The 13,614-nt window shown below is 44.4% G+C and overlaps 1 protein-coding gene and 1 long non-coding RNA gene across 4 annotated transcripts in view; one reads left to right on the top strand and one right to left on the bottom strand.

Moving 5' to 3' along the window:
- The window catches only part of LOC137384575 (uncharacterized), a 58,038-nt gene extending 55,714 nt beyond the window's left edge, over positions 1-2,324 (bottom strand). For both annotated transcript variants that reach the window (XR_010977617.1, XR_010977618.1), the window contains exon 1: positions 2,044-2,324. This is a non-coding gene — a long non-coding RNA (uncharacterized lncRNA). The remainder of the gene's footprint in view (positions 1-2,043) is intronic.
- A 4,737-nt stretch (positions 2,325-7,061) lies between these two features.
- The window catches only part of gcgra (glucagon receptor a), a 274,805-nt gene continuing 268,252 nt past the window's right edge, over positions 7,062-13,614 (top strand). The window contains exon 1 of one of the 2 annotated variants that reach the window (XM_068058445.1): positions 7,062-7,111. The gene's annotated coding sequence lies outside the window, so the exon portion shown is untranslated. Of the gene's footprint in view, positions 7,112-9,325; positions 9,413-13,614 lie in introns of those variants that run through there. The other variant, XM_068058443.1, reaches the window with a different exon arrangement.

Genomic DNA, 13,614 nt, shown 5'->3' on the forward strand with positions numbered 1-13,614 from the left:
AGTGGGAGGAGGCTGATGTGGAGCATAAACACCAGCATGAAGCAGCTGGGCTGAATGGCCTGTTTCTGTGCTGTACATTATGTATAATATACAGATGCAGTTAAATCCTTCCTCAAACTCTCTGACACATGTACTGAAACAAGCTCCTGATGGCAAAAAGCTTTCACTCAGATGTATCCTCACACATATATTTACCATACGATTTGCCCAGCCATGTGGGAGAATTCAATTACTGAATGTGACGCATGGAACCAACACCATCGGTACCTGCCCGGAGCCTGAACATTTGTAACTCAGTCAAATAAATTACATTTCGAGCAGCTAACTGCTGATATTATTATTGCCACACTTTAAATAGGAGGTTTTCGTCAACATTGCTGCAGGTTAGTAATTGAAAATTGGTTGCTCTAATCTGTCACAGTGAATAGGTACTTTAGTCACAGTGTGTACAATGGGGAAAATGAGCAGGTTATCTGGTTATATTCCCACACACAAATATGATATAAAGCTTGAGATGTATCATTTATCTTCCATTTAAACCTGCTTGTTGATGGCTCATCCTCATAATTATGGGATGCTTGGATAGATCAAATGCAATAAAAATCCAACAGCATACCTCAGATTAAATTCTACCTTCAATAGTCATCTATCACTTTAACCCTTTCCTCAATGGTCAGCACACAATGCCTGCAGTATGTGCGACCAACAGACACAACTCGCCAAGGCTATTCCAACAGTATTTCCCCGACCCTGTGACCTCCACCACCAAGAAGACAAGAGCAGCAAGGTTGTCGCAACACCCTGACCTCCCAGTCATGCACCATCCCGAGTTGGATGTCCATTGCCCATTCCTTCATTGGTGCTGGCTCACTATCCTGGATCTGCCTCCCAACAGCACTGTGGGAGCACCTTCACCACAAGGACTGCAACAGTTTGAGAAGAAAACGCACAATCTTCTGACTCCAAGGTGTGAGTGCTACAACTGAGCCAAGGCTGACACATCTTCCCTATGCCTATTTTATCCATGCCTTTCATAATCTTAAAAGACCTTCATTGGGTCACCCACCAGCCTTCTCTTTTCTTGAGAAAAGCCTGTTCAATCTTTCCCAACCTTTCAGTTCTGGTATAATCCTTGTAAATCTTTTTTGCATCTTCTGCAGCGTCTTGATAGTCTTTAGTAATACAGAGACCAGAACTATGCACAGTGCTCCAAGCGTGTGGTCTAACCAAGGTTCTAGGCAAATTTAACAAGGCTAAGATTCCTGCTGTTTGTCCAAATAGGATCATCCTACTGGTTTGCAGGAATAAGTGGAGCCGATGGGATGAGTGACATGTCTCCCCTCCAGGTTCCATTAGAGAACTAGCTGGCTGGTTCATCTTTACGATGCCCTAGAGTACTGTGGACTGGCCCAATTCTGGTAATGGGTTACTGACTCTACCACAGAGGGTTAACTTGGCTCCATCATTTAGATGTACCATCTCAGAGGCTACCTTCACCTCATGGAGACCCCCGTTTGTCTCCTTACCCCAAAAGGATAACCACTGGGTGACTGGGGAGTGCAGGATTGAACCCTTGTGAGATGAGCAACAACAGCCAAGAAACTACCTCATTGAGCAACACGATATACGACAATATGGTGATGGCATAGTCAGCCGTCCTTGGCCACAGCAAACCCCACTGAATGACCGGCTACCAACAGCTGGAAGTCTAAGGTGTCAGCATTCGCCTTATGTCTAATTTCTTCCATCATTCTGTGCCATTTCTATAAATAAACAAGAGTTTAATGTTTGATGTAAACGGCACTAGGTGAGTGATGAGATGAAAGGAAAAGTGCGTAACTCAGTCTGAAACCCCTTTGTTTTCTCTACAGGATGAAAGCACTGGCCAGGACTCCGTACAGGACTAAAGCCAACATTTCTCAATCAGTAACTTCACCATTCAGGCGACTGCCAAAAAACATTGCAAAATTCAACTTTCTCTCTTCCAATCGTACTTCTATCATTGCGTTAAATAAAGATCAGAGAGTATAAAGCTGGTGTCACCTTGTGCTGCTGTATTTGGTGTTGTTCAGAATCTTTGTGCCTGTCAGCATGATTGATGTCGGTGCTGTTCAGTGGAATTTCTTCACATATTTCATCCTCTGGCAACTTCAGAACAATCTCAGATCAGAGTTCGAAGCAGACTACAGCTGCTGAAGCAAACACTTGGTGTTGGGTATAGTGCAGTTTAAATGCAGAGTCCACTGCACTGCCTATTGAACACTCCCAGGTTAAATCTGATCAATATTACCACCTGCAATTTAATATCCTATCTTTTCCTATCTTTCTGTTTGGTTGGTACTTCAAAGGATTTTTTCAAATCTATTTTGCTGATTTATATGGAGTTCACATTGTGTGAACCGAATAGGTAACTGTGAATAAAACATTGATGAGGAAGACCCCTAGTACTCCGAAAGGTCTGCAGCATTTATGGAATGAGCTCAGTATTAAACAGTTCATTGTTGAGTACCTGTAATATTTAATAAACACACATCAGCATAAAAGATCAGCAAAACAGATCTGTAAAGTTAAATATGAAGCAAATGCCAAGCAGAAAACAAGTTTAAATATAACTACTGTTTAAACTTGATTAATAAATCTTGATAGAGGTATATAAGGTAATAGTAGAATAGTAAAGGTTAATCTAAAGCACTATTTTAATTTAAAGCTTGATTTAAAGACAAAGAGGAACAGGGGTGCAAACTGCTGAAAGGCAAATTCTGGACTGATGTCAGGAAGCACTTCACACAAAGACAATCCGTGGGATGTTTTATTATGTTAAAGACACTATATAAATGCAAGTTCTTGTTGATGGGGGAATCATTGGATAAACAGCTAGATGTGAATATGGAACTAAATGTTTGTTTTGGAAAAGTGAACTAGTCCTCCTCAGCTGTATTTACCTTTGTGTGATAGATTTTCAATATCCCTTTCACTTCTGGAACCTGGGTTTGAACTCAGCCCAGTCTATACAGATGAAAATCTCTTTCTGCTAGCTATAATGGTACGATGGCCTAAGTGAGAAGATTGTGGTTTCAAAACCCACTGCAAGGACTTTGAGCCTGGAATCTAGGCCAATACTCCCAGTGCAGTACTGAAGGAGGGCTGCACTGTCAGTGGCACCGGCTTTCAGATCAGACATTAAGCTGAGGCCCTGCTTGTCCTCTTAGGTGGGTGTAAAAGATCCAATGGCATTATTTGAAGACAGCAGAGGAATTTTCCTGGATGTTCTGGCCAATAATTAAAGCTCAGCCAATATCACTAAAACAGATGGTCTGGTTATTTATCTCACTGTTGTTTGTGGGAGCTTGCTGTGTGTAAATTGGCTGCTGGGTGCCCTGCATTACAACAGTGACTACACTACAAAAGTAGTTGGCTGGCTGTAATGTGCTTTGGGATGTCTCGAGGTCATGAAAGGTGCTATATAAGTACAAGTCTTTCTATTTCTATATTCCTAATGGGATGTGTTTACAACAACAACTTGCTACTGGACAATGGAAATGTCACTCCAGTGTACACGGTGCTCTTCTGAGATGGAGGTAGGAGCCAGGTGGAGCTGGGACAGTCTTAACCTGTGGCTCAGCCAGGACAGTGAAGGACAGAATGAGATCGAAAGTGTATTCTTCGCCTGTTCAGTAGCGAAACTCACCAGAAACCCATTAGAAGCTGAGATTTAAACTTGAATGGGGAATTGTGCCTACACAGCCCATTTGATCATCGACTCGGTGACAAGGTCAAAACAACAAGACAGAAAGCAGCAAACGAAAAGATAGATTTCATTAAGGAGTGGTCAGACTCATGCTGTTCTCCCTACAGGTGAAGTCTGACACTGATTTACTGTTTTCTGAACTGCATCGTGAGGAATCGTTTCCTTAAATATTTAACTTGGAGTAAAGTTTCATGTTTAGCTTGGAGCTGGCGTTTTATACATTAGCTGTGACTGTGACATGGTTTGGATCACTGCATGTGGGATCCTTGGCTTTATTAATAAATACAGAGAGTACAAAGCAAGGAAGTCACGAAAGACCTTTATAAACTACTGAATAAGCCTCAGCCTGAGCATTGTGTTCAATTCTGGGCACCGCACTTCAGGAAGGATGTCAAAGCCTTGGAGAGGAAGTAGACCAGCGAGATACCAGGGATGAGGGACTTCAGTTATGTGGAGAGATTGGAGAAGCTGGGGTTGTTCTCCTTAGAGCAGAGAGGATTAAGAGGTTAGAAAGAGATGTTCAAGATCATGAATGGTTTCGATAGAGTAAATAAGGAGAAACTGTTTTCAGTGACAGAAGGGTCAGTAACCAAGGAATCCCTCACTAAGGGGTTTGGTAAAAGAACCAGAGGTGACACGAGGAACCTTTTTTTTAGCACAGCGAGTTGTTGTGATCTGGAACGTGCTGCCTGAAAGGGCAGTGGAAGCAGATTCAATAGTAACTTTCAAAAGAGAATTGGGTAAATACTAGAAGTGGAAAAATGTACTGGGCTATGGGGAAAGAGCAGGGGAGTGGGGTTAATTGGAAAGAGCTGGCACAGACACAATGGGCTGAATGGCCATCTTTTGTGCTTTATCATTCTATAATTCTATGAGTGCTGTCCACAGGTCAGATGTCAGTTTAGGTGGATCGTGACGATATTGACAGTTATCTGAAAGGGTATTTCCCATATCTAGTAATTGACCAAGTTAGTGAGCTGAAGAGAGAATGACAATGTGGGTATATCACCTTATCAGCAATAACACCTGACCTTTAGATATTTAATCTTATCTGAGCTTGAAAAAGACGCCAGCAACAATTACAGTGGAAATCATCCTGCCATAGAAACCAAAGTTCTGCCGTTAGAGTCTTTGGGAATGGACCATTTGCACTGCTTCAAGAACTGACCTCCAAAACCAGGCAGTTTCTGCTCTTCAAAGTGAACTGATGCTTTCAACATTTCTCTGATCACACAGTTTTTTTTTAGGTCTGTGTATTTCTGTTGGCAGCTTAGGATGAGAGCACTTCCAGGCTCCTCGAGTGGGAGCAAATGGCAGGGGATCTGAAATGTGCAACTCTGAATCTCTCATTCGTTCTGTAGCCTTGCTTTTTACAGCCTGATTTTAGCAACATTTAGCAGCAACTGGATTCAGCCTTGTTGAGGAAGGTGAGGGATGTCAGTATTGGAGAATGAGCCACTTAAGCCATCAATTATCACCATTGAACAGGTCGGTTAAGGTTAGGTTAGGGATGGATCCAATGTTAAATTCTCCCTGCTCCTTGCCAACAATATTTCTTAATTCCAATCTCAAAGGAATCCCTTCTTTTGCCACTGTGACATTCCTGTTTCCCACATCAGCTTATTACATAGCATTCAGAATCACAGAATTGTTACAGTATAGAAGGAGGCCATTCGGCCCATCGTGTCTGCACCAGCTTGCCGAATGAGCAATTCACTTAGTGCCATTCCTCTGCCTTTTCCCCGTAAACTACAGAAGTATTCACAGCACCGAAACAGGCCATTCAGCCCAACAGGTTTGTGCTTGCCTCCTGCCTCCCTATTGCGCCTCACCCTATCAGTATATCCTTTTATTCCTTGCTCCCTCATGTGTTTATCCAGCTTTCCCTTAAATGCATCTATGCTATTTGCCACAACTACTCCCTTTGGTAGTGAGTTCCACATTCTCAGCACTCTCTGAGCAGAGAAGTTTCTCCTGAATTCCCTATTGGATTTATTAGTGACGATCTTATATTTATGGCCCCTAGTTCTTTTCTCCCCCTCCACCCCTTCAAGTGGAACTACTTTCTCTAAATCTACCCTATCAAATCCCTTCAGAATTATAAAGAACTCTATCAGGTCACCCCTCAGCCTCTCTTTTCATACTCCCTCCTTGCCAGGACAGGGACTGGTCCAATCGCAGAGAATTCAGGTACAAGTTGGCAAAAGCCAACGCTTAGACATCCGAGCAGGCTGGAGTTTAATCAGGTAAACTGTAGATTACCAGCGCAGGGTGTTTGTAAGCTTCCCATTAATAACTGAGTTGGGATACCCGCTTCCTTAAGGCGTGGTCTTGCAGGCTTTTCAGGGGTCAACTGGAAGAATGCCCACCCAATGTGTGTTGAGGAAGGCAGCTATCTCCCACTGTGTCTTTAGAATCTGTGGAAACATTATTTCAGGGAACGAGTGGTCAATTTATGATACAGACTCCCGAGAAATACAGTGGAAGCAAATAATATTCGTTCATTAAAAGGCAAATTAAATAGATTTCTTTCAGAAAATAATGTTTTGGGATACAATGTGAATAATTTGAGACATGTAGTTAGTGTAGCATGCTTTGGGGGAACTAGCAACTTTTAGAAACATAGGAACACAGGAACAGGAAAAGGCCATTCAGCCCTTTGATCCTGCTGCACCATTCAATTAGATCATGGCTGACCCCTACCTTGTGTGACTACCAGGATTGGAGAAGGAAGAACGAGACAAACCTGGGTATTTTTATCATCTAGCTATTCCTATGTTCCAATGTTGGGAGGAGATGTTTTCATTGCTCATATGGCAGATCTCACTGGTTTATTTGAGGTTGGCCTAGATTTCATGAAACTGACTTTTTTGTATCTGGTCAAAGTTCTGGTGCAGCAATGCTGTATGATGACCCCTGAAAAGGCCAGAAGCACAGGAAAAAGTAACAGGTTACATTTTCATGTTAATGTTTGAATCGGTTACAGTTTGGACAAGTACAAGAGGAAGTGGGCTTCTACAACCCCAGCCAATGTTTAATCATGGTAAACCCAAAAGCTGTAAACGCTATTTTGCCAAATCTTCTTACAGAGTGACCACCAAGCAGGTGAGTTATTGATTAACCTTTTACTTTAAAAAAAAAATCATCTACGTGACATCAGCAGAATTTCTAATCCAATCTGTTGAACAGAACCAAAGTCGATCGAATTCAGATCGAGCCTGCAATCTGGATTTTATGCCTGTTCTGCTGTTGGCCAGTTTCAGCGTGGGTAATAGAGGAAAATGGGGACTGGGGCCAGGTCTCGACAGAATCCCCACCTCTGGAGCTAACTACCGACTTGATCTTCTGCCCATTCTATCACAGGTAAATGAGGGAGAGTGGGAAGGACTTTGGCTTTCTGTGGGATTCCCCCTTTGCTGAAGCCCCACCTCTCGGGAGACTGTTCGCTGTCTATTGGCAGTGAGGGCAGGGGGTGGTGTGTAAACTAAATAGCTTTAAGAAGTTAGTTTTTATTTGCTCTTCCTCTACAGACAGGGGATGATGCTGATAGATAGTCAAGGCAAATGAACTGCCTATTTTAAGCTAAATATGGAAGATCAGTGTAAGGTTACTCAGCTGTTAATTAGAAGCCAAGTGCAGAGTTGAGCAAGTTTACTACAAAGATAGGAACAGGAGTAGGCCATTCAGCCCGTCGAGCCTGCTCTGCCATTCAATCAGATCATGGCTGATCGGTACCTCAACTCCAAATCCCTTGAAATCCTTACCCAACAAAAAACTATCGATCTCCGCCTTGAAAGCTCCAATTCTCCCCTAGCATCCGCAGCCCTTTTCGGGGAGAGAATTCTAGATTCCTGGACCCTTTGTGTGAAAAAGTGCCTCCTAATTTTCTTCATAAAATGTGCTCACTCTAATTTTAAGATTATGTCCTTCCATCATTCTCATTCCCCAATCAGAGCAAGTAGTTTCTCCGTAACAATCCAATTGAATACAAAGTTATATGGAAGTCTAGAATTTTAAGCTTTGAAGCAGCAAGTACAGTGAGTTTCTGGAGTTCAAGCATTGACTAGAATTACTTACACGCTAACTATGAAAGTGACAGAGAAATCTACAAGCTTCCTGTGAGCTTCCCCTGCTGTTAACTTTGGTGGAGGTGTAGCAGAAATCCTATCAATGCATTTGGGTGCATAGAGGAACATAGAAAATCTGGCTAAAGACAGACATTCCTCCAATAAGGACAGGACTAGTTGCATTTTCGAAATAATGCTTGAGACAATCTCAATAGATTGGAAACTGTTGGTGTAATAAAGTCAAAGCACCAAGACAGAGGGCCAGTAGTACAGTGACAACAGGCAAATAACCAAACAGGGAAATGTACCTCCTGCTAAAGATTTACACGAAGCCATAAAATGTGGTGAGAAGGTGGAAGTCGGTACCAATAGGCGATTGGCACAGATGTATTTAAAGGGAAGATAGATAAGCATATAAAGGAGAAAGGAATACAAGGATAAGCTAATAGAGTTAGATGAATTGAGATGGGAGGAGGGCTTGGGTGCAGCACAAACACTGGCACAGACTAAATGGGCAGAATGGCCTGTTTCCGTGCTGTAAAAATTCTCTGTCAAAAGAGGAACATTATCAACGCAGATCACAGAGGAAGCGATATCAAGTATCAAAATCCTTGGTGCAAATTGCAGAAGCTGCCAAGTGGATTAGATTATTTAGATTACATTAGAGATACAGCACTGAAACAGGCCCTTCGGCCCACCGAGTCTGTGCCGAACATCAACCACCCATTTATACTAATCCTACACTAATCCCATATTCCTACCAAACATCCCCACCTGTCCCTATATTTCCCTACCACCTACCTATACTAGTGACAATTTATAATGGCCAATTTACCTATCAACCTGCAAGTCTTTTGGCTTGTGGGAGGAAACCGGAGCACCCGGAGAAAACCCACGCAGACACAGGGAGAACTTGCAAACTCCACACAGGCAGTACCCGGAATCGAACCCGGGTCCCTGGAGCTGTGAGGCTGCGGTGCTAACCACTGCGCCACTGTGCCGCCCTAAATTGGAATTGGATTCGATCTCACTGAACACATTGAATATTCTTTTTGACAGATATATGTACACCAGATCAACCACCTCAGCTCTGAACACTTAATGTCACAGAGGCTAGATGACGCTGATGGTGTGCAGGATATTGTAGATCGTATCCTGAAGCAATGGAGAAAATGTAGAGGAAAAGCCCAACAGTGAGAGGGGAAACATATTGAGACGGCCAGATAAAGAGGGGTCTTACAGCTGTAAGATTTGGGTGCAACAAATTCCATCAACCTCCCCCCCAATGGTCTGCTCAGAGCCAATCCCAAATCCCAGCAAATCACACAATCCTCTAAGTCAGTAATCGCCTTCCGTTTCTATTCTTAGCCCGGGTTAATATAGTCAAAACAATAACAGGAAAATTCTCCTGCCATGCAAATAATTGAAAGAAAGTAAACCGAGTGTTTAGCCAATTATGACTGAATGTTGTGCTGTTCATAGACACCAATATCCCTTGTGGAAAGATTTACTTCAGTTCCTGTAGGTGCTGTGTATGTGACAAATCTTAAATGTTTAATGGGGAAACACTGGCAGGTGGGGAGAGCCCAGTTTGGAGGTAAGTGCTACTTTCCTCCTTCTTTGATGAAATCTGAGCAGCTGATGCCACTAGTGTCTATGTAACTATTAATAATGTAGGAATTGATCCCATCCAGAAATCTGTCATCTGAATCCACGGAGCTTGATTTTCAAATCGGCTTTGCTCACGTGACACTATCTTGAAATGAAAACACCCAAATATTGGTGCCAAGTGTAACCAGGAGACGGGGGCCCCCTGAAGAACATGAGGGGCAAAGGCAGGCAGCAGCCATGATGGGGCCTACCGCTACCTTGCAGGAGAGGGCAGGCAGAATCTCGGAGGCCCAGCGGCCTCACTGAGCACAAAATGGCCAAATGGAAGGTAAAGTACACAATCCGGCACAAGATCCCCCAGCTCTCGAAATATTTCAACTTCAGGAAAAGCTTTACCTTTTGCCCACTGTGAACCCGACACTGACGTGCACCACACTGTTTGGATTTGGCGATTTCAACTTCGAAAACTGCCTTCTCGCCCTCCCCGGCCCATTAACAAGTACCTCAGGGAGCTTAATGGGCCATTAACTGGAGGCGAGTGGGTTCTCCGATCCCCCGCACACCCCCCTCCAACTCACCCTCCCATACCAGAGGTGGCGGGATCCAGTGCCGTCCTCTGGGAACGCGATTTTCAAATCGCGCCCGCACCCCTTCCCAATTGAAAATCCCGGCCATCTCTGTATAGGATATAAACATTCACCCAGTAGTCTCGCAACTTTTGTGTCTTTGTTGAATATCTTTCTCCCTCATCCAAACTCCAGTGTTCTAAAGTAGGACATGTTGGCAGAAAAAGTGGCCATGACAGTGTTTGATGTCAGCATTGGTTACATTTGGCATCCTTGTTAATAGGGTCATAGAGAGATACAGCACTGAAACAGGCCCTTCGGCCCAATGAGTCCATGCCGACCATCAACCACCCATTTATACTAATCCTACATTAATCGCATTTCCCTCTCACGTTCCCAGCTTCCCTCAATTCTCCTACCACCTACCTACATGAGGGGCAATTTACAATGGCCAATTTACCTATCAACCTGCAAACGTTTGGCATGTGGGAGGAAACTGGAGTACCCAGCAGAAACCCACGCGGACACAGGGAGAACTTGTAAACTCCGCACAGGCAGTACCCAGAACCGCACCCGGGTCACTGGAGCTGTGAGGCTGCGGTGCTAACCACTACACCACTGTTTCTCATTAATCTGAGAGATTTGCAGTTAGGTTTGCCCGTTTAATTCAACATCTCTATTTGAGATTTCTCGTTCCGTTTGAAAATTTGACTGAAAGAAAGAACTTTCAGTTACATAGCACCTTTCACCTTTCACCTTTCACCGCCTCAGGACTTCCAGAGCACTTTACAACCAATCAATTCCTTTTTTGATGTGTAGTCACTGTTGTAATGTAGGAAATGCAGCAGCCAATTTGCACACAACAAGCTCCCACAAACAGCAATGTGACAATGACCAAATAACCTGTTTTAGTGGAGTTGGTTGAGGGATCAATATTGGCCAGGACACCGGGGAGAACTCACCTGTTCTTCTTGGAAACAGTGTCATTTGCTTTCCAATTGGCCAGCGAAGATGGTGCACTGGGAGTATGGAAATGTTGAGCGACCAATGACAGGAGTGTGGGGGCGGGGCGGCTGGAGGTAGGAGGTCATGTGATGACAGGAATCTATCCAACCAGAGTTGGCAACCCGAAGTGGAGGCAGCAATTTTGTTTTCATTCTTGGATCATCAAGAATTCTTGCCCCCATTAACGTTGGCTAAAACCTGCCCACGATAGGTGTTGGAACGTTGGCAGGTTTCAGAAGCCGGCGGTATCAGAATTACTCTGCCTGTTGAAAGTATTAGCAGTCTCCTTTTTATTAAATTGGTTAAATTATTAAATTATTTTATTAAATTATTAAGATTGGTGGAGTAGCAGATAGTGAAGGGGACTGCCAGAGAATACAGCAGAATATAGATAGATTGGAGAGTTGGGCAGAGAAATGGCAGATGGAGTTCAATCAGGGCAATGCGAGGTGATGCATTTTGGAAGATCTAATTCAAGAGTGAACTATACAGTAAATGGAAAAGTCCTGGGGAAAATTGATGTACAGAGAGATTTGGGTGTTCAGGTCCATTGTTCCCTGAAGGTGGCAACGCAGGTCAATAGAGTGGTCAAGAAGGCATATAGCATGCTTTCCTTCATCGGACGGGGTATTGAGTACAAGAGTTGGCAGGTCATGTTACAGTTGTATAAGACTTTGGTTCGGCCACATTTGGAATACTGCATGCAGTTCTGGTCACCACATTACCAAAAGGATGTAGATGCTTTGGAAAGGGTGCAGAGGAGGTTCACCAGGATGTTGCCTGGTATGGAGGGCGCTAGCTATGAAGAGAGGTTGAGTAGATTAGGATTATTTTCATTAGAAAGACGGAGGTTGAGGGGGGACCTGATTGAGGTGTACAAAATCATGAGAGGTATAGACAGGGTGGATAGCAAGAAGCTTTTTCCCAGAGCGGGGGATTCAATTACTAGGAGTCACAAGTTCAAAGTGAGAGGGGAAAAGTTTAGGGGGGGATATGCGTGGAAAGTTCTTCACGCAGAGGGTGGTGGGTGCCTGGAACGCGTTGCCAGCGGAGGTGGTAGACGCGGGCACGATAGCGTCTTTTAAGATGTATCTAGACAGATACATGAATGGGCAGGAAGCAAAGAGATACAGACCCTTAGAAAATAGGCGTCATGTTTAGATAGAGGATCTGGATCGGCGCAGGCTTGGAGGGCCGAAGGGCCTGTTCCTGTGCTGTAATTTTCTTTGTTCTTTTGTTCTTAAATCTGACAGTTTCTTATGAGGTTACATTAGAGGGATTGTCTGTGGCAATTTTACCACTTACTGTGGAATCATTTTACTGGCAGTAAAGCCAGCAAGAGCTTGAGCAACTTTTGTTAAGTAAAGTTATCAAGGAATATGAAGCTAAGTTGGGTAAATGGGGTTGACATGCAGATTAGCCATCATCTACCTGAATAATGGAAGAAGCCAGAGGGGTTGAATAGCCTCCTCCTGTTCCCAACCCTAATTTTAGCATAATTGTCACAAACCTGTGTTTTCTGAAATCAGGTAGAAACAATTGAATGGTTAAAAATAAAAACAGACAATGCTGGAAATAACAGCTCAGGCAGTATCTGTGGAGACAGAAAGACCGACAGATGTTCATGGACAGAATTCTCCGGGCCCTTTGGCGATGGGCTAGGAGGTGGGAGGGCTGTCAAAATGGCAGGGAAAGGCATTGGGAGGGGAGCCCAACACCTTCCCGCCACTGTGCCATAATGCCAGCAGTGGGAACGTTGGCGTCTCGGCCGCTTGCCGAGTTGCCAATTGAGCCAGTCAACGTAGCCAATTAAGGGCCACTTCCCACCTCCGTGGGAATTTTGCCCACGTCAGGAGGGCCCGCCGCTGGCTGGAGAGACCTCCCTCTGAAACCTAGCGGCCTCCCAGCAGGCTCCGGGTGGGGGTGTCCTCCTTTAGGTGCATTCCATGGCCCACAGAGGGGCCCCTGGCGACAATGGCTGCTGTCGCAGCAATGGCGCCCCCAGTGCTTCACAACCTACCCCCCCACCCACCACCACCCATGGATCACCAGGGCCTGGTTGCCAGGCTTCAACTTCCCCCAACCTACTGAAATCTCTTGGAGGGTGCCCCACCATTGAGGCACCCTCTCCCTGGAGCTGCTGTCTCAGCAATGGTGACCCAATAGTAGTGGCACTGTTGAGATTGCTGGTGCTCTGATTGGACCAACAGTTCCAGGGGGCAGGCCACCATGCTTAATTGGTTGGTGGGTCCAGCGAGGGCGTGCTAATTGGCTGCTGCCAGCAATATGCCACCCTGGGTCCCACCGCCCACGGATGCAGGGTCACCTCCCTCTTTCAGTCCTGGCAGTGGGACTTGATGGTAAGCGGTCACTGACTGTGTCCTGATGAAAGGTCATTGACTTGAAACTTTGGACTGAATTCTAAATCCCAAAAAAGTATCGGCTGGGGCTGTGTCAGAGGTTAAAAGGCAAAAAAATCTTTAACAGGAACTCAAACTGTCTCGAGCCCGCCCACTTAGCATTTTAACAAGAAGCGGGTTGGTGATTTAAATATTATGATGAGACTGTCTTTAGCAATCATTCTATTTTTTTATTAATTTCAGCCAGAAGTTTGTAA

Source organism: Heterodontus francisci, chromosome 26 (assembly GCF_036365525.1).
Source record: "Heterodontus francisci isolate sHetFra1 chromosome 26, sHetFra1.hap1, whole genome shotgun sequence".
In the NCBI taxonomy this organism is placed as follows: Eukaryota; Metazoa; Chordata; class Chondrichthyes; order Heterodontiformes; family Heterodontidae; genus Heterodontus; species Heterodontus francisci.